Genomic DNA, 20119 nt, shown 5'->3' with positions numbered 1-20119 from the left:
TGATGGGGCACTATTTCTCCCACTGATACCAATGATGGGGCACTATTCCTCTCACTGACACCAATGATGGGGCACTATTCTTCCCACTGATGCCAATAATGGGGCACTATTCCTCTCAATGACACCAATGATGGGGCACTATTCTTCCCACTGATGCCAATGATGGGGCACTATTCCTCCCACTGACACCAATGATGGGGCACTATTCCTCCCACTGATACCAATGATGGGGCACTATTCCTCCCACAGGTGCCAATGATGGGGCACGATTCCTCCCACTGATACCAATGATGGGGCACTATTTCTCCCACTGATACCAATGATGGGGCACTATTCCTCTCACTGACACCAATGATGGGGCACTATTCTTCCCACTGATGCCAATAATGGGGCACTATTCCTCTCAATGACACCAATGATGGGGCACTATTCTTCCCACTGATGCCAATAATGGGGCACTATTCTTCCCACTGATGCCAATGATGGGGCACTATTCCTCCCACTGATGCCAATGATGGGGCACTATTCCTCCCACTGATGCCAATGATGGGACACTATTCCTCCCACTGATGCCAATGATGGGGCACTATTCCTCCCACTGATGCCAATGATGGGGCACTATTCCTCCCACTGATGCCAATGAATGGGACACTATTTCTCCCAGTGACGCCTATGATGGGGCACTATTCCTCCCACTAATACCAATGATGGGGCACTATTCCTCTCACTGACACCAATGATGGGGCACTATTCTTCCCACTGATGCCAATGATGGGGCACTATTCCTCCCACTGATGCCAATGATGGGGCACTATTCCTCCCACTGATGCCAATGAATGGGGCACTATTCCTCCCACTGATGCCAATGATGGGACACTATTCCTCCCACTGATGCCAATGATGGGGCACTATTCCTCCCACTGATGCCAATGATGGGGCACTATTCCTCCCACTGATGCCAATGATGGGGCACTATTCCTCCCACTGATGCCAATGATGGGGCACTATTCCTCCCACTGATGCCAATGAATGGGGCACTATTCTTCCCACTGATGCCAATGATGGGGCACTATTCCTCCCACTGATGCCAATGAATGGGGCACTATTCCTCCCACTGATGCCAATGATGGGACACTATTCCTCCCACTGATGCCAATGATGGGACACTATTCCTCCCACTGATGCCAATGATGGGACACTATTCCTCCCACTGATGCCTATGATGGGGCACTATTCCTCCCACTGATACCAGTGATGGGGCACTATTCCTCCCACTGATACCAATGATGGGGCACTATTCCTCTCACTGACACCAATGATGGGGCACTATTCTTCCCACTGATGCCAATAATGGGGCACTATTCTTCCCACTGATGCCAATGATGGGGCACTATTCCTCCCACTGATACCAATGATGGGGCACTATTCCTCTCACTGACACCAATGATGGGGCACTATTCCTCCCACTGATGCCAATAATGGGGCACTATTCTTCCCACTGATGCCAATGATGGGGCACTATTCCTCCCACTGATGCCAATGATGGGGCACTATTCCTCCCACTGATGCCAATGAATGGGGCACTATTCCTCCCACTGATGCCAATGATGGGGCACTATTCCTCCCACTGATGCCAATGATGGGGCACTATTCCTCCCACTGATGCCAATGATGGGGCACTATTCCTCCCACTGATGCCAATGAATGGGGCACTATTTCTCCCACTGATGCCAATGATGGGGCACTATTCTTCCCACTGATGTCAATGATGGGGTACTATTTCTCCCACCAGATTAGAGAGCAGAGCTGTGGGAGAATGGCACATGTATGGGCTCAATCCCAAGCCATGCTTCCTGCATACATAGATACAGTGAGAACGGCTCGGACCCGCCCCCTCCTTTACACAGGATTTGATTGACAGCAGCAGGAGCCAATGGTTCTTGCTGCTGCCTCTCTGCCCTGTGAGGAGGGAGAAAGAGAGAGACGCTGCTCCTGTACAGGGCTGGATCGGCTTATTTAAGTATAAGGGAGGGGGGGGTGGATTCTGTGGCTCAGGTTTTATACCTATAGAAGGTTGGGGCCCCGGGCCCTATTTATAAATATGTAGTCCTATCTGTTTTGAAAAGGCCTTTTAGGTGAGTGTGTTGGCCACCTCCTGTGCCCACTAGGTGGCAGCCTTGTACTTTTCTATTTATGTAAATGTTATATACTTTTTTTTAATGGTCAAAGACAACAATGTAACTTCTTTTTAAACTGCCAAGTCACACACCTTGGCTTTGAGGGGCCAACATGACCTACGGGTATGCTTAACCTCTTAGCGCCAGGCGCACGCAAATATGCGGCCTCTTGGAGGGTGGGCCTGGGCACCGAGCGGCTGCATATTTGCGTGCAATATTGCAAAAACATCTGTGCCGATGTTTACCAGCAGCTAACGGTAAGCTTTCCGAACATGTGACAGTCAATCATGGCAGTCACATGATCGTAAGCCCCGCCTCCCGGCATCCTAAACCCCTTAAAGTGGCGGGAGGTGCCGGCACCAAGGGGTTAAGTTGTATGTTCTGCTCAACCTCACAGAAGCGAGCGCTGTCAAAGGCTACGCATGCGCTTTTTCTCCCTGTAGCAGCAATGCTGAGATCCACCAATTAGGAGGGTTTTTTTTTTTTGTGAGACTTCAGAGGGGACCAGCATGGCATAGGGGCCAGATGTGGCCCTTTGCTTTCCTTTATCTGGCCCTTGGGGCCCTAGACTTCCCACTGAGTGGGTCACTATTTCTTCTTGATATTAACAATGGTGCACTATTCCTCCCATTATAAACCAATGATGGGCACTGATGGGCATTTTCTACTCCCCACTGACCACAGTCCGGCCCCCCTAAAGTCTGAAGGACAGTAAACTGGCCCTTTTGTTTAGAAAGTTTGGAGTCCCAAGTTTTGGAGGTAGAGGTATGCAACTTAAATTAGACAAGAGATTTCGTCACTAGATTTTACATCTTCTGGGACCCCGTGACTGCATGGGCTTTTGTAATTGGGGGGGGGGGGGGGGGGGGAGGAGAATGTAAGGCCTGAAGAATTTTTCATCAAAGGTGTAAAAAAAAAAAAAAAAAAAAATGCCCTACTGTCAGCCCCCCCCCCCCCCAGCCACCATAAATACTGGACCCCAATCTTGATCCAGCGTGCTCTCTCGCTCTCTCCTTCACTGGATCCAGTGTGAGCCATTGGCCCCTGCTGCTGTCAATCAAATCCAGTGATTGGGGGCGGGGCCACGCTGCACTGTATGGACTCACACAGCGAGGCTTGGGGATCAGGCCTGCACAAGTCCCCCCCCCTCCCATAGGAAGCGGCTTCTTATGAGGGCACTCACTGAATACGAAGAGCCAAGAGTGCCTTCAGGAGACCCCAGAAGAGGAGGATCCGGGCTGCTGTGTGTAAAAACACTACAGAGCAGGTAAGTATGACATGTTTATTTAACCAGTTCAGTCTGGCCTATAGTCAATATATAGTGTGTATGTGTGTGTGTGTGTGTGTGTGTGTGTGTGTGTGTGTGTGTGTGTATGTATATATATACCGTAATATAATATACCGTAATATAATAGTCAAATGATGACCAGACGGGACCGCTTTAGATCTGGGTGAACGTCATGTGATGTCCTCCCCAGAACGCGCCTCACGCACACCCCACGCTGTGGTGCGATCTGTCGCCCTCCATATCCACCGGACACACAGCGGATGACAGATCAGTGTACCGGCCCGCTGCCTGTACCACAGGATTGCTGTGACCAATCGCGGCAGGTCACATGACAGTTGTACACAATGGATGGCTTCTATTCATGCCATTCATTGTGTATTATTGTGTCGATCTCTGTGATTGGTCACATGGTACAGACAAGGCCAATCACAGCTAATCACAAAAGTAAACACTAAATGTATCTTTCGTTCAGTAAAAGTGGTGGTTTTATTACAGTGATATTCACTGTTCTAAGCAATCATAGTGTGCTCTTCCTGTCCCTCCACGCTGTCTCCTGGGAAATGCACAGCTCCCAGGAGAGAGCGGGGACCAGTTACGATGCGCAGTGCGACTTGCGTATGCGCAGTAGGGAACCGGGAAGTGAAACCGCACCGCTTCACTTCCTGATTCCCTCACCTAGGATGGCGGTGGCAGCTGCCGAGAACCGAGCGGGTTCTCGGCGTCGCCTGCCGACATCGCTGGACCCTGGGACAGGTAAGTGGCCATTTATTAAAAGTCAGCAGCTGCAGTATTTTGTAGCTGCTGGCTTTTAATATTTTTTTTTTTTTGGCGGTGTGGGCGGACCCCCGCTTTAAAGTGATATTAAAGGCAAAATTGTTTCTTTTTTAAAATAAACATGTTGTCCTTGCCTGCTCTGTGTAATGGTTTTGCACAGAGCAGCCTCAATCCTCTTCTTTTCAGCGCCGATGCTCCTGGCATTTCTCTCCTGTCGAGTGCCCCCATAGCAAGCAGCTTGCAATGGGGGCGCCCAAGCAGGCGCGCTCCCAAGCCGCTGCTCTGTGTGTTCATTCAGACACAGCCCCACCCCCCCTCTCTCCCCCCATTGGATGTGATTGACAGCTGGGAAAGCCAATGAGGAGGGAGATTCCACTGAGAGCCGATGCTTTTCTGCACATCGCTGGATCGAGAGGGGGCTCAGGTAAATATTGGGGGGGGGGCTGCCGCACACAGAAGGTTTTTTTAATTAAAAAAAACTTTCAGATTTTGGAACCACTTTAATGTTATAATCACTTTAAAGAAGTTTTTTAAGTCTCGAAGTTTTTCACTTTAATGCATTCTAGGTGAAAACCCTTCTGTGCTGCAATCACTTTAAGGAAACTCGTACTGATTGGTTTATGTTGTCCTCTTCTGCCTGTTCATATCTCCGGTATAACTCCTCCTCCTTCTATGATCCCTTTACAGCATCAATGAAAGTGGCCACAGAGGAAGCACGTCTTCTGAGGAGGATTCTGACCGCTCCAATGAAACCGCACCGGTTGAGCCGCCGGTCTCCGGAACGAAGAACCAACCGATGGCTCAAAGAACTAAACACGAGCTGAGGAGGCAGCAGCAGCAGAGGCGGCTCTCCGGGTATCTGCACCAGATAAAGCGATGAAGGACCGAGGATGGGGGGGAGGGAGTTGTTGTATCTGGGTCAGATATGTGAATAGAAATCCAGGACTACATGTGTCTCCCCCTTCTGGACTGGAGGAATACGACATATTTAAAGCACTACAGGGGGGTCATCTGATAGTTTAGGAATGGTTTGGAACTCCTATCGGTGACTTTCCCCCCGTGGTGGTCAAAGACGATGTATGGAGGATGTTCTCACCTTGACTACGCTGCTCATCAACTGCGCCGATGTTCCGGGAGCTCCTCCGCCATCTTGTATTGTTGGTTGGCCACATGAATGGCCGTCTTCATCTGCTCTCCGTGTGACATGAACAAGCGGCATGGGAATAGCACTAATATATGTTTGTTTTAATAAAGCAATTTTCTGACGGCCCTCTTTATGGGGCAATACCTGGGCTTCCTCTACTGTGTGATCACCGTGATTGGCTGTCAAAGGACTCAGGGGCCGGTTAGGTGACCATGAATGGTCGGTGACAGCTCAGTCACGGTGCTTGGGGGGGCATGCAAAAAAAGAGACGCATATATGCGCCAACTTGGCATTAGGACCAACCTCCATGCTGCAGCACATCTGTGCGTTCTCTGAATAAAGTGGGCGGGGATAGAGGGGAAAACGCTATTTTTGTACATAGAGGCCATTGAACATGTTATGGTGTATATAGGAATGATTCGCCCTCAGATGTATTTTGCTGCATTATTTTAAAACGTGTGTTTAATATTTAATTCATCGAAGAATAATAAATAGCAATAATGCCAAAAATTCTGTTTATTGAGATTCTGTTCCCACAGTTTTTCCTGCAGCATCCGGGGGGGGATTACAGAAATTGTTACCTTTTTAGAGCCAATAAGACCTTATTCACATACAGTTTACATTTCAAAATGCATGAAATAGTTTTAACTCCTATGAGCCGACAGTACGCAAATATGTGGCCTCTCGGCGGGTGGGCCTTGGCACTGAGTGGCCGAAAATTTGCGTTCGTTAGGGCTAATACAGCCGTGCCAAGAGTGCGCTCCCGGGCCCTCTAACCACGTGAAATCGCCTTTTTCAGATCGGGAGCTTTCTGTTCATGTGACAGCCAATCACGGCAGTCACATTATCGTAAACCCCGCCCTGCCTCCTAAACCCCCTTAAAGGGCCGGTAGGCACCGGCTCCTAGGAGTTAAATGGTGTTGGGCCTCATTCACACTAGACATGTGCACTGCCGGAAAAAAATGTATTTTTATTTTTTTCAAAAATTTGGAAATCCGAAGGAACGACAATCCGAAAATTCCAAATAATAACTAATAATAACTAACTATTAAATTATAAGTATTGGAATTTCCTTTCCAATTTGGCTCTTAGTGAACGTAACAAATACGGATTCATCCGAAGTTACAAATTATCCGAAATAACAAATGTCGTATCTAATCAAAATCGAACGGAACTAATTAATAATAAATAATAATAAATAGTTTTTATTGTTGCTATTATTATTAATTCATTACGTTCCATTCGTTTTAGATACAGCATTTGTAACTTCGGATACATTCGTATTCGTTACGTTCACTAACAGCCAAATTATTTCAGATTTTTCGAATTTTGGGTTTTCAGATTCTCCTTCTTTTGAATTTTCGGATTTTTATTCTTTTTCAAATTTTCCAAATATTCGGAAAAATTCGGATATTTCCAAATTAACGAATTCGGAAGGAAACAAACTGCACATGTCTAATTCACACCGAGATACCGATCCGTACACCCCTGTGAAGGATCGTCTACACCCACGTGGGGGGATGCACAGGCGTTCTAGGCAGCCTGCTGAAATCAGTAACAGTTGGCCGGCTGCACTGATCTCCATGTGCATCCCGGATTGTGGATCCAATGAAAAGATCGAAGCGCAGACTGCGTTCAGATCCGTTCACATATGTATTCTGCTACATGTGTTTGGTAAAAATAAAATCCCAATAAGTGTATATTGATTGGTTTGCGCAAAAGATATGGCGTCTACAAACTATGGGATATTTTTATGGAATTTTTATAGATTTTTTTTTTTTTACTAGAGATATCAGCGACTTACAGCGGGACTGCGACATTGTGGAGGACAAAACAGACACCTAACTGACACTTTTGACCCTTTTTTTTTTTTTTGACCAGTGGCACCAATACAGTGATCAGTGCTAAAAAAAAAAATTATGCACTGTCACTGTACTAATGGCACTGGCTGGGAAGAGGTTAACATCAGGAGCAATTAAAGGGGTTGTTAAGGCAGGAAGTGCATTCTATGCATTAAGATAGCAAACCACCTGTGTGCAGCAGCCCCCCCCCCCAATACTTTCCTGAGCCCCCCTCTTTCCTATGTCCACAAGTGTCTTACCCATCTGGAACTCTCCTAATTGGCCGAGACACAGCGGAGCCATTGGCTCCCGTGGCTATCAATCAAAATCAGTAAGCCAATCAGGGGAGAGAGGGGGTGGGACCGAGTCGGCGCCCCGTGTCTGAATGGACACAGGGAGCTGTGACTCGGCTTGGGTGCCCCCACAGTGGGGGTACTCCACAGGAGGGAGGGGCCAAGAGCACCGAAGAGGGGCCACGAGAAGAGGCCAATGGCCAACTGCACAGAGGAGGTAAGTATAACATGTTTATTTTTAAAAATAAATAAACAAAACTTTACAATCACTTTAAATGTGTCCCTAGGGCAGTGATGGTGAACCTTGGCACCCCAGATGTTTTGGAACTACATTCCCCATGATGCTCAACTACACTGCAGAGTGCATGAGCATCATGGGAAATGTAGTTCCAAAACATCCGGGGTGCCAAGGTTCACCATCACTACCCTAGGGAGTGCTTACTGTGTGGGGGAGGTGCTTGTACTGTAAGAAGACACAAGTTCTCTGTCTTCGCCTGTCACAGAACGGCGATCTGCCTTGTTTACATAAGCAGACCACCGTTCTGTCTGCCATCGGGAACGATTGGCGGGTCCGCCGGACCCGCTGATTTGATCCTGCTGTGTCCAATCGCAGTGGGAGTAGGTCGCCGGCAGCGCGCGTGCGCGCCCCCAGACTCTGAAACAGACGGGGAAAAAAAATCACGCGCAGGTACGTGAATTTGCGCTAAAAGGCCGCCCTGCCGCAGTATATGAACGCGGGTCGGTCTTTATGCGGTTAAACAGGCAGCCTTGACAGAACACCTGTGCGTCCCGCGTGGGTGAAGACGGCCCCTTCGCACAAATGTACGGATCGGTACGCCCATATGAATGAGGCCTAATGCACACTGCGCTTCGCTTATGTTCAGGTGCATTGAGTTTAACCGCTTGCCGACTCACCGCAGTACATTTACTGCGACAGGTCAGCTTGCAGAGTCACGTACCTGTACATCGCTATGTTCTTCCGGGTACCCCCCCCCCCCACGCATACGTGTGCGGCCCCCGAAGACGGCTGTCATTTGCTGCAGCACAAGAGATTATCGGGTCCCGACCAATGATTTATGGCTTGGACCCTCTGATCGGCTGAGCGAATGACAGAAGAGAGCTATGTGTTGGTAAACAACACAGGGCCCTCTACAGACAGCAGTGATGTGCCCTTTTTTTTTTTGTTTTTCTCCCTGCAAAGCAGGGAGTAAAAACCTGGGACATTGTTTAGTGAAAAACATCCCTAAGTACACACATTACACATTGTTGGGCACACATTTAACCCCTTGATCGTCCCTAGATGTTAAAGCAGAGCTCCACCCAAAAGGGAAAGCGCCGCTTGCAAGGCCAAGCTGCTGCTAACAAAGCAAACAGAATATTGGCATGCATTAAAAAGGGGATTAACTCCAGAGAGGTTGGCTGTGTACCGGGGGGGTACAGAGATTGCTGTGTACCGGGGGGGGTACAGAGATTGCTGTGTACAGGGGGGGTACAGTGGTGGCTGTGTACAGGGGGGTACAGTGGTGGCTGTGTACAGGGGGGGTACAGAGGTGGCTGTGTACAGGGGGGGTACAGAGGTGGCTGTGTACAGGGGGGGTACAGTGGTTTCTGTGTACAGGGGGGGTGGTACAGAGGCGGCCGTGTACAGGGGGGGTGGTACAGAGGCGGCCGTGTACAGGGGGGGTGGTACAGAGGCGGCCGTGTACAGGGGGGGTGGTACAGAGGCGGCCGTGTACAGGGGGGGTGGTACAGAGGCGGCTGTGTTTGATGATCAGAGACTGCAGACATAGTACAGGATATGGTCAGAGACTGCAGATATGATAAGGGAGATGATCAGAGACTGCAGACATGATACGGGAGATGGTCAGAGACTGCAGACAAACTATAGGAGATGGTCAGAGACTGCAGACATACTACAGGAGACGGTCAGAGACTGCAGACATGATACAGGAGACGGTCAGAGACTGCAGACATGATACAGGAGACGGTCAGAGACTGCAGACATAGTACAGACAGCACAGTGTTTGCTGGAGATCCAGAGCTCTGTGTCTGGAGATCTGCTCTCTGATCTGCTGGGTGCTGCACTAACAACCGATGAATGAGTTGGGGGTCACTATGTAAAGGAAGGACACCCCTATCCTCCTCTTAGCTCAGCAGCACCCTGAAGGTTGTCACCCAGCTCAGCACCTCTCACTGTGGACTATCACAGCCCAGATACCCTGCTGGACTAAACTTCTCCTCTGAGCTCCTCGCCTGCCTTGCAACTTCTTCCGTTGGATTGTATAAGCAGAATCTGGGAACACCAGAATCCAGAGGAAGCATACGAACCTCAAGAATGTACCTGTAAAACACCCCCCCCCCCCCCCCCCCCACACTTCTCATCCAAGGGGATAACTTGAGAGAACTTGGATATTCACATTGGACCAGCAAAGGTGACCTTTTGGAATCGAGCTCCTGGGAGGTCTGCAGGACAGAAGCTAGCGGTCCTGATTGATGTGATTTCACCCAACCTGAGGTCCGATCGCTGAGAGATTACCAGCTTTGTGAAGGAGGACAACCGACATGGAGGGTGATAGCTTAAGCTGTGTGAAATACCTCATGTTCATCTTTAACTTTTTTATATTTTAAAGAGGACTTGATCTGGTGTTTTATCTATCTCATCCTGAGACTGTGGCTGGGTTATAAGCTAAAAGGCGTATTTGATCTCCTGACCAGAGATCAAGGGAGCTGGTAAGAGGCAGTTGTTTTAAAGGTGAAGGACTGTCCTATCTTCAACACTAATTTCTGCGGTGATTTTAAGTGTGATGTCACTTTTGCTTGGGATGAAGATTCATGCCTTATGGGGATCTCCTACAGGGTGATAATCGACACCTGTTTGATGTTTCTGATGGACTCAAAAACTATGTGTGCATTCACTTGCTTTTGATCTTATATTTAGCGCAGTTTCTTTTCTGTTATATAGTACAGGAGATGGTCAGAGACTGCAGACATGATACAGGAGATGGTCAGAGACTGCAGACATGATACAGGAGATGGTCAGAGACTGCAGACATGATACAAGAGATGGTCAGAGACTGCAGACATGATACAGGAGATGGTCAGAGACTGCAGACATGATACAGGAGATGGTCAGAGACTGCAGACATGATACAGGAGATGGTCAGAGACTGCAGACATGATACAGGAGATGGTCAGAGACTGCAGACATGATACAAGAGATGGTCAGAGACTGCAGATATGATACAGGAGATGGTCAGAGACTGCAGACATGATACAGGAGATGGTCAGAGACTGCAGACATGATACAAGAGATGGTCAGAGACTGCAGACATGATACAGGAGATGGTCAGAGACTGCAGACATGATACAGGAGATGGTCAGAGACTGCAGGCATGATACAAGAGATGGTCAGAGACTGCAGACATGATACAGGAGATGGTCAGAGACTGCAGACATAGTACAGGAGATGGTCAGAGACTGCAGACATAGTACAGGAGATGTTTAGGAGACATTACACATGGTTTCCAGGTCATTAGCAGGATGGGGAGATTAGCGCACAGACATTAAAGTGGTTGTAAACCTCAGACTTGAAATATGAAGAAAGCACATCCCTCTATAGTGTGTACTTGTCTCAGTCCAGAGCACTAAGTGTCATTTGTGTCTGCTGCCTCCTTCTCTGCTATCTGCATCAGTCACTTCTGACAAGTTTTCCTGACACCAAGAGATAAAAGTTGACAGGGGAGGGACCTCTAGCACACAGCCTGTGATTGACAGCCAGAGCTCTGTTCAAGTGTGCTGTGTGAAAAGAGGTGCGTCCCTTCCCTCCAATCAGTTCTCAGGGCTCTCCTCACTGAGCTCTGCAGAGTGTGATCACTGAATAACCATCACCTCCACACCAGAGCACTCACCGGATAACCATCACCTCCACACCAGAGCACTCACCGGATAACCATCACCTCCACACCAGAGCACTCACCGGCTGGGCAGGAGGTCAGATTGGTAGATGGGCAGGAGGTCAGATTAGTAGCTGGGCAAGAAGTCAGATTAGTAGCTGGGCAGGAGGTCAGATTGGTAGATGGGCAGGAGGTCAGATTAGTAGCTGGGCAGGAGGTCAGATTGGTATCTGGGCAGGAGGTCAGATTGGTAGATGGGCAGGAGGTCAGATTGGTATCTGGGCAGGAGGTCAGATTGGTAGATGGGCAGGAGGTCAGATTGGTAGCTGGGCAGGAGGTCAGATTGGTAGCTGGGCAGGAGGTCAGAGTGGTAGCTGGGCAGGAGGTCAGAGTGGTAGCTGGGCAGGAGGTCAGAGTGGTAGCTGGGCAGGAGGTCAGATTGGTAGCTGGGCAGGAGGTCAGATTGGTAGCTGGGCAGGAGGTCAGAGTGGTAGCTGGGCAGGAGGTCAAGTGAGGGCAAGATGCCCCCCCCCCCACTTGGCTCTATGCCCTTGGAGGAGCAGAGCGACAACGGATGACACTTCCACCTCTCGGGCTTAACCAGTTTTTGTCCACACTATAGCCCGAAAGACGGCTACAGCGCGGGCTTAAAATGCCGGGAGGGCGCACATGGGCGTCCTCTTGTGCTGCCCGCACGCCCCGGGGGCGCGGCCTGCGATTGCCGAGCACCCCTGCCCCACGGTGCTCAATGCGAACGCATACGTTACTCATATGTAAAAGGCGATTGAACCACACATGTGAGGTATTGTAGCGAACGTCAGAGCGAGAGCAATAATTCCAGCAATTCAGACCTTCCGTGCAACTCTAAACTGGTAACCTGTAAAGGCGTTTAAAGCGCCACCTATGGAGAATTTTAAGCACCGTCGTTTGCTGTCATTCCACGGGCAGACACAATTGTAAAGTGTGACATGTGAGGTATCTATTTGCTCGGCGTAACATCATCTTTCACATTATACAAAAAAATTGGGGTAACTTTAGTGTTTTATTATTTATTTATTTTTTAATTCATGAAAGTGTGTAAATACCGCGTGACATAAAAAATTGCAACACCCACTATTTTATTCTATAGGGTCTGTGCAAAAAAAAAAAAAAATGAATATATATAATGTTTGAGGGTTCTAACTAGGGTTGTCCCGATACAATAGTTACTTGTACTCGCACAAATGCTCCCGATGCCCAATCCGATACCTGGGAGAGGCGGTGCAACCGGAAGTTAGCGGACGGAAGTGACGGTCCGTCTTGCCTTTGGCGGTTGAACATCACAACGCCCATCTTGGTACACCCTGCACTCGGCCGCAGGAAGCCAGCAGCGACTGGGAACAGCGATCTATGTCATGTTCCTGTCAGCCCACCCCCCCCTACAGTTAGAACATACCTAGGGAACACATTTAACCCCTAGATCGCCCCCTAGTGTTAACCTCTTTCCTGCCAGTGACATTTACACATTGATCAGTGCATTTTTATAGCTCTGATCGCTGTAATAAGGTCACTGCTCCCCCAAAAAGTGTAATTTGGGGTCAGATTTGTCCACCGCAATGTCGCAGTCCCGCTACAAAATCGCAGATCACCGCCATTACCAGCAAAAACAATAAAAAAATAAATAAAAATCCCTAAATCTATCCCGTAGTTTGCAGACGCAATAACTTTTGTGCAAACCAATCGATATGCGCCTATTGCGATTTTTTTTTTTTTTTACCAAAAATATCTAGAAAAATATATATCGGAATAAACTGACGAATACAATTGTTTTTTTATATTTTTGTTTTTTGGATAAGTATTATAGCAGAAAGTTAAAAAAAAATGTTTTTTTTTTTTTTTTTTTTCTTTTATTAAAATGTTCTTTTTTTTGTTTGTAGCGCAAAAAAATGAAATAAAACGCAGAGGTGATCAAATGCCACCAAAAGAAATCTCTATTTGTGGGGGAAAAAAAAGGTCGTCAGTTTTGTTTGGGTACAACGTCGCACGACCGCGCAATTGTCAGTTAAAGCGATGCAGTGCCGAATCGCAAAAAAAAAATGGCCTGGTCATTAAAGTGGAACCTTCAGTAATTTTTTCATCTTCTCATCTATTAAATTTTCTGCCCTTCTTCTTCTTTTAACTTTGGATAGTAAAACATTTTTTTTTTCCTGCCAGTAAATCCCTTATACAGCCCACTTCCTGTCATCTTTTCATTAGCCTAGCCCAGTGATGGTGAACCTTGGCACCCCCAGAGGTTTTGGAACTACATTTCCCATGATGCTCAACTACAATGCAGAGTGCTGGAGCATCATGGGAAATGTAGTTCCAAAAGTTCCAGTAGTGCCAAGGTTTGCCATCACTGGTCTAGGCTTATGACATCACGCACAGCTCTCTCTCTCTCACTCACTCTGGTGAGAGTTTGCCAGGAAGAGGGGGGGGGGGTGAGTAATAAAAAAGGGGCCAATGAGAGCTGCAGAGCTGGAGGTGTGCCTCTGTGGAAATCCGGGAAGTGAACAGGCAGAAGCTTCAGCTGCCCACAGTTAAAATGGCTGCAGCCAGACTCAGTGGAGGGAGATTTCTGCAGCATATTTGGCAGAATCGCAGTATATATAAAATAATATGCAAAGTGGTTGGAGGGAAGCTTCAGAATGGCAAAGATGTTCTTTATTACAGATTATGTGAGCGGACTGTAGTTCCTCATTAACCACTTGCCGCCCGCCCACCATCAAATGATGGCGAGACGGTGCGGCTCTCGTTCTGGGTGGACGTCACATGACGGCGCACCCGAACGGCCCGCTCCTGCGCGCCCGCGGGGGCGCGTGGCAATCGCAGTCATGCTGTGTTGCTAGGACACGGCGCGGCACCCGATCTCTTTAATCATGTGATCGGCTGTGTCCAATCACAGCTGGTCACATGTAAAGAAGGAAGTGCCGGTCATCGGCTCTCCTCACCTCGCTCTGACAGAGTGTGTGGTGAGGAGAGCCGATCAGCGGCATCTCCTCGCAGGGGACAGTGAGAGGTGTAATCAGGGCACTGATTACATGAGAGCGCCACCAGTGCCAGCAAGATGTGCCCACCAGTGCCAGAAATTGGTGCCCATTAGTGATGCCAGTCAGTGTTTGCTTTCAGTGCCACCTATCAGTGATGCCCATTAGTTCCACCCATCAATGCCCATAAGTGCTGCCTATCAGTGATGTCCATCAGTGCCACCCATCAATGCCCATTAGTGCTGCCTATCAGTGATGTCCATCAGTGCCACCCATCAATGCCCATCAGTAATGCCCATCAGTGCCACCCATAAATGCCCATTAGTGCCGCCCATCAGTGTCCATCAGTGCCGGCTATCAGTGACGCCCATCAGTGTCACCCATCATGGCCCATTAGTGCCGCCCATCAATGCCCATTAGTGCCGCCCATCAGTGATGCCCAGCAGTGCCACCCGTTTTGCCCAATAGTGCTGCCTATCAGTGATGTCCATCAGTGCCACCCATCAATGCCCATTAGTGCTGCCTATCAGTGATGCCCATCAGTGTCCAACAGTGCCACCTATCAGTGATGCCCATCAGTGCCACCCATCATGGCCCATTAGTGCCGCCCATCAGTGATGCCCACCAGTGCCGCCTATCAGTGATGCCCACCAGTGCCACCCATTAGTGCCCAATAGTGCTGCCTATCAGTGATGTCCATCAGTGCCACCCATCAATGCCCATTAGTGCTGCCTATCAGTGATGTCCATCAGTGCCACTCATCAATGCCCATTAGTGCTGCCTATCAGCGATGTCCATCAGTGCCACCCATCAATGCCCATTAGTGCTGCCTATCAGTGATGCCCATCAGTGTCCAACAGTGCCACCTATCAGTGATGCCCATCAGTGCCACCCATCATGGCCCATTAGTGCCACCCATCAGTGCCACCCATCAATGCCCATTAGTGCTGCCCATCAATGATGCCCACCAGTGCCACCCATTAGTGCCCAATAGTGCTGCCTATCAGTGATGTCCATCAGTGCCACCCATCAATGCCCATTAGTGCTGCCTATCAGCGATGTCCATCAGTGCCACCCATCAATGCCCATGAGTGCTGCCTATCAGTGATGTCCATCAGTGCCACCCATCGATGCCCATCAGTGCCACCCATAAATGCCCATTAGTGCCGCCCATCAGTGTCCATCAGTGCCGGCTATCAGTGATGCCCATCAGTGTCACCCATCATGGCCCATTAGTGCCGCCCATCAATGCCCATTAGTGCCGCCCATCAGTGCCGCCTATCAGTGATGCCCAGCAGTGCCACCCATTTTGCCCAATAGTGCTGCCTATCAGTGATGTCCATCAGTGCCATCCATCAATGCCCATTAGTGCTGCCTATCAGTGATGTCCATCAGTGCCACTTATCAATGCCCATTAGTGCTGCCTATCAGCGATGTCCATCAGTGCCACCCATCAATGCCCATTAGTGCTGCCTCTCAGTGATGCCCATCAGTGCCACCCATCAATGCCCATTAGTGCTGCCTATCAGTGATGTTCATCAGTGCCACCCATCATGGCCCATTAGTGCCGCCCATCAGTGCCACCCATCAATGCCCATTAGTGCCGCCCATCAGTGATGCCCACCAGTGCCACCCATTAGTGCCCAATAGTGCCACCCATCAGTACTGATAAGTGTCGCCTATCACTGATGCCCATCAGTGCCACCCATCATGGCCCATTAGTGCCGCCTATCAGTGATGCCCATCAGTGCCACCCATCAATGGTCACCAGTGTCACCCATTAGTGCCGCCCATCAGTGTCCATCAATGCCACCAATCACTGATGCCCATCAGTACCACCCATCAGTGGCCATAAGTGCCGCCCATCAGTGTCGCCTATCCATGCCCGCCAGTCAGTGCTCACCAGTGCCACATATAAGTGTCACCTCATCAGTGCCCATCAGTGAAGGAGAAAAATTACTTAAATTTACAAACTGTATTGACAAAAACTAAGATAGGCCTCTTTCACACAGGGGATCCGTATGTCCGTTTTTCATCCTTCCATTTTCGGATGAAAAACGGACATACATTCATCCCTATGGAGCGTCGGATGTCAGCGGTGACATGTCCGCTGACATCCGACCCCGCTCTGATCTGAAAAGTGTAACGGAGGAAAAACCTACTTTTCCATCCGTTTTCGGATCGGATCGGGTGACGACGGACACCACGGTCCGTCATCATCTGATCCCCCATAGGGGAGAGCGGCGCTCTGACAGGTCCGTCGCTGCACAGCGTGCAGCGATGGACCTGTCATCTTCCTGCTCAGCGGGAATCGGCGGAGCGATCCCCGCTGACCAAGCGGGTGTTCACGGGGCGGATCATCACTGATCCGCCCCGTGAGAAAGAGCCCAAAAACTTTTTTTTTTTTGAACATTTTCATTTTTTTATTTGTTTTTTTTTGTAAAAAAAAAATAAATAAAAACAGTGGTGATTAAATACCACCAAAAAAAGTTCTATTTGTGTGAAGAAAATAATAAAAGAAGTCCTTTGTGTGCAGTGTTACAGGACGGCGTAATTGTCATTCAAAGTGTGAGAGTGCTGAAAGCTGAGAATTGGCCGTTCCCTGGGCAGGAAGGGGGTGAGAGTGCCCGGGAGGTAAGGGGTTAATATACATTTTATGATGGAATATCGGGACCGGTGATCTCACAACTCTGATTTCGGGAGGAAGTTGGACGTTTTTTAAAAGGTACTTTTCTTTTTTTTTCAGTCTTTCTGGTCAGACGTGTTCTGACGCTGAATACCGTTGTTACGGCAGAAGTGAGCGGCCACAACTCCGGTATTTTCAGAGACGGCGGGCGCTTCTCTTTACCATAAAAGTGGTCTCTGCCGCAGATTTGCCGCAAGATTACTTTTATCGGGGGGGGGGGGGGCAGGAGAGGTTCCTCCCCCCCTCCCGCCGCGCTGCGGAGCCGTCAGTACCGGCGGAGACGATCCGATGTTCTATTCTCAGAGGCTGGAAGTGGAGGGAGGGAACGATGGCCCCTCCCACTCAGCTCCATCCCATTGGATGATGGAGGCGACGTCAAACGTCACTTCCGCCCAATGGTCCTAAAGGGGACATTTTTTAATTTTTTTTTTTTTTGCAAAAAAAAAAAAAAGACATTTATTATTTTATTGCATTTTAGTGTAAATATGAGATTTGGGGTCTTTTTGACCCCCCGGATCTCACATTAAAGAGGACCTGTCATGATTTCTTTCTATTACAAGAGATAGTTACATAGTTACATAGTTAGTCAGGTTGAAAAAAGACACAAGTCCATCCAGTCCAACCATAAAAAAACAAAAAAAAACAAAAAAACAATATACCCAATACTATACCCACAGTTGATCCAGAGGAAGGCAAAAAACCCCAGCAGAGCATGCTCCAATTTGCTACAGCAGGGGAAAAAATTCCTTCCTGATCCCAGAGAGGCAATTGGATTATCCCTGGATCAACTTTACCTATAAATGTCAGTACCCAGTTATATTATGTACATTTAGGAAAGTATCCAGGCCTTTCTTAAAGCAATCTACTGAGCTGGCCAGAACCACCTCTGGAGGGAGTCTATTCCACATTTTCACAGCTCTTACTGTGAAGAAACCTTTCCGTATTTGGAGATGAAATCTCTTTTCCTCCAGTCGTAAAGCGTGCCCCCTTGTCCTCTGTGTTGACCGTAAAGTGAATAACTCAACACCAAGTTCACTATATGGACCCCTTATATATTTAAACATGTTGATCATATCCCCCCTTATTCTCCTCTTCTCAAGAGTGAACAAATTCAGTTCCTCTAATCTTTCCTCATAGCTGAGCTCCTCCATGCCTCTTATCAGTTTGGTTGCCCTTCTCTGCACTTTCTCCAGTTCCCCGATATCCTTTTTGAGAACTGGTGTCCAAAACTGAACGGCATATTCCAGATGACGTCTTACTAATGATTTGTACAGGGGGGGCAAAATGATGTCTCTCTCTCTGGAGTCCATACCTCTCCTAATACAAGAAAGAACTTTGCTCGCTTTGGAAACCACAGCTTGGCATTGCATGTTATTATTGAGCTTATGATCTACCAAAACCCCCAGATCCTTCTCCACTACAGATTCCCCCAGTTGTACTCCCCCTAGCATGTATGATGCATGCATATTCTTAGCCCCCAAGTGCAGAACTTTACATTTCTCAACATTAAACTTCATCTGCCACATAGTCGCCCAATTAGACAGAGCATTGAGGTCGGCTTGTAAATTGGAGACATCCTGTAAGGAGGTTATTCCACTGCATAGCTTGGTGTCATCTGCAAAGACAGAAATGTTACTTTTGATCCCAGACCCGATATAATTTATAAAGATATTAAAGAGTAAGGGTCCCAGCACTGAACCTTGGGGTACACCACTGATAACCTTAGACCATTCAGAGTAAGAATCATTAACCACTACTCTCTGAATTCTGTCTTTTAGCCAGTTTTCTATCCGTTTACAAACTGATATTTCCAACCCTGTAGACTTTAGCTTACACATGAGCCGTGTGTGCGGAACTGTATCAAACGCTTTTGCAAAATCCAAGTATACCACGTCCACAGCCACCCCTCTGTCCAAGGTTTTACTTACCTCTTCATAAAAAGAAATCAGGTTTGTCTGACAACTTCTGTCTTTCATGAATCCATGCTGTCTGTTGCTTAAAATGTTTTTTTCCAGCAAGAACTCGTCTATGTGGTCTTTTATTAAACGCTCCAGTATCTTCCCGACTATAGAAGTTAAACTAACAGGTCTATAGTTACTTGGTAAAGACTTTGATCCCTTTTTAAATAGATGTTTACATTCCTTCTAATAGGAATAAAAGTGACACCATTTTTTTTTTTTTTTTAAAGACAGTGTCAAAGTAAAATGCTAAATAAATCAGAAAAAAAAAAAAGTAATGCGCCCCGTCCCGCCGAGCTCGCGCGCAGAAGCGAACGCATGCGTGAGCAGCGCCCGCGTATGAAAACGGCGTTCAAACCACACATGAGGCATCGCCGCGATCGTTAGAGCGAGAGCGATAATTCTATCCCTGGACCTCCTCTGTAACTCCAAACACGCAACCTGTAGAATTTATGTTAAACGTCGCCCTATGGAGATTTTTAAGCGTCAAAGTTTGTCGCCATTCCGCGAGCGGGGCGCAATGTTGAAGCACGACGTGTTGGGTATCAATTTACTTGGCGTAACATCATCTTTCACAATATAAAAAAAATTGGGCTAACTTTATTGTTGTCTTATTTAATTTTTTTTTAAAAAGTGTATTTTTTTCCCTAAAAAAAAATTTACGCTTGTAAGACCGCTGCGCAAATACGGTGTGACATAAAGTATTGCAACGACCGCCATTTTATTCTCTAGGGTGTCTGAAAAAAGAAATATATATATATATAATGTTTTAGGGTTCTAATTCATTTTCTAGCAAAAAACAAACAGATTTTAACTTGTAATTAACAAAGTCTCAATAAAGAGTCTCGGGGGGGTGAAGTGGTGAATTGTGTCGGGTGACCCCCATTGGTCATCGGGGGCAGGAAGCGATTGGAAATCCAGATTTTAGTTGTCACGGAAACGGATGGTGACGATCGATCTTTCAATGGAGAAACCTGTTTTGGTGACAACTGATCGGGGATTTCTTCTCGCCTTCCTGTTGTGTCTCTGGGACAGGAAGTGACTGGAGATATCCCATAAA

Source organism: Aquarana catesbeiana, linkage group LG08 (assembly GCF_042186555.1).
Source record: "Aquarana catesbeiana isolate 2022-GZ linkage group LG08, ASM4218655v1, whole genome shotgun sequence".
Classification (NCBI taxonomy): domain Eukaryota; kingdom Metazoa; phylum Chordata; class Amphibia; order Anura; family Ranidae; genus Aquarana; species Aquarana catesbeiana.
Note: the sequence above shows the minus strand (reverse complement) of the source record.